The following is a 1,472-nucleotide window of genomic DNA, read 5'->3' on the forward strand; positions in this document are numbered from 1 at the left end:
AGCAGTGCAATTAATTCACATTGTAATAAAGTTAAGCCAAGTATAACAAAACCAAAACAAGTGCTTCTCCATAGTCAGTATACTGAGAATTACAGTGTAAAGATCATTCCAGGTTTAAGAAATCTGCACTCTACAGAATACCCTAAGACAAGGGAGACAGACAGTTAATTCATTTCATTATCCGTTGTTGGGTTTTTTTCAATACTGTTCACAGAAAAAAAGTAACAAGTTGACATACATGTAAATAGAATATATTTAGTTAATACAGTAAAAAATATAAATTATAAAGTGAGCTAAAAAAGAATGAAATCTGAGTATATATTTATAAAATTGACAACATCTTAGATAACACATACAGTATTTTCTATGTAAAAACATCTAGTTTCAGCAAAAACATAATTTGGTTGCTTTTCAGATGCATTGTAGATCTTGTAAACTGAAGATGCAGATGTCCAAGTATCTTAAAAACCATAATAAGTGTCTTTCTCAATGCATACAAAATGATAAATACTCTCATTACAATCTCAAGAATATTTTTGGAAGTTTGTTTTGTCTTGCTTCAGAAATACATTTAAAATGGTAAAAATCAAAAGATTTCATGGTACAATGAAATAGTAAACATTGCTCAATTTCCTGCTAATGTTGAAAAAACCTAGATTTTACAGTACTCTGGTATACATGAAAATTTTTTTTTATTTTACATTGCATATTTCTGAGTCCATTCTCTTGCGTGTCTGTTATATTTTTCTTGGTCTGATTTATAGATTTGTGCAATATCTGGTACTAAGGGGTCACCTGGATTAGGGTCACAAACAGAGAACATATGCACAATAAAACTTGTGAAACAGTCAGAGCTGGTGACCGCTGTGACCTCAGAATATCAAGACAAATACTGCCATTACTGTTTATGTTTGGACGGTAAGGTTTTGTTGTGAAAGCAGCCTTTGGTGGTTCAAAAGGATAGCCTGTCGGAAAATATACAGTGAGAAAGAAGACACCACCTTGATAAGCGCTATCAGGAGGCCCCATAATGGTTGCTTGCTGGTGGAACAAGTCGTCTCCCACGGCGCCAGTGAGCGGGTGGGTCGCGCTGTAGATCACTTAACTCTTTTTTTTTTTTTTTTTTCATTTATTTTTGTTAGTTGGAGGCTAATTACTTCACAACATTGCAGTGGGTTTTGTCATACATTGACATGGATCAGCCATGGAGTTACATGTATTCCCCATCCACTTCAGCGCCAAGGGACAGGGAGGGCGGCGCGACCCCGGCCTGTGCGGGACGGCTGCGGGGCGCAGGGGCGTGGGGTGGGGGGCTCGGATCTCCGGCTGCTCGCTGCTGTCTGACTCGCTCTCCTAATCAAGTTTCTTTATTGATTACATAGCAATTAGTTGACCTCTGAGTTCGGAAGGGTAGATTCAATCTGTAGTTAAAAAGAGAAGGAAGGGAATGCAGAAACAAAGAAGGAGCGGTC

At 37.7% G+C, this 1,472-nt stretch overlaps 1 pseudogene; it reads right to left on the reverse strand.

The window, feature by feature from the left end:
* Positions 1-697: 697 nt before the first annotated feature.
* Positions 698-1,129, reverse strand: LOC136150002 (ubiquitin-conjugating enzyme E2 D1-like; annotated as a pseudogene).
* Positions 1,130-1,472: the final 343 nt, after the last annotated feature.

This window comes from Muntiacus reevesi, chromosome 18 (assembly GCF_963930625.1).
Source record: "Muntiacus reevesi chromosome 18, mMunRee1.1, whole genome shotgun sequence".
Classification (NCBI taxonomy): Eukaryota; Metazoa; Chordata; class Mammalia; order Artiodactyla; family Cervidae; genus Muntiacus; species Muntiacus reevesi.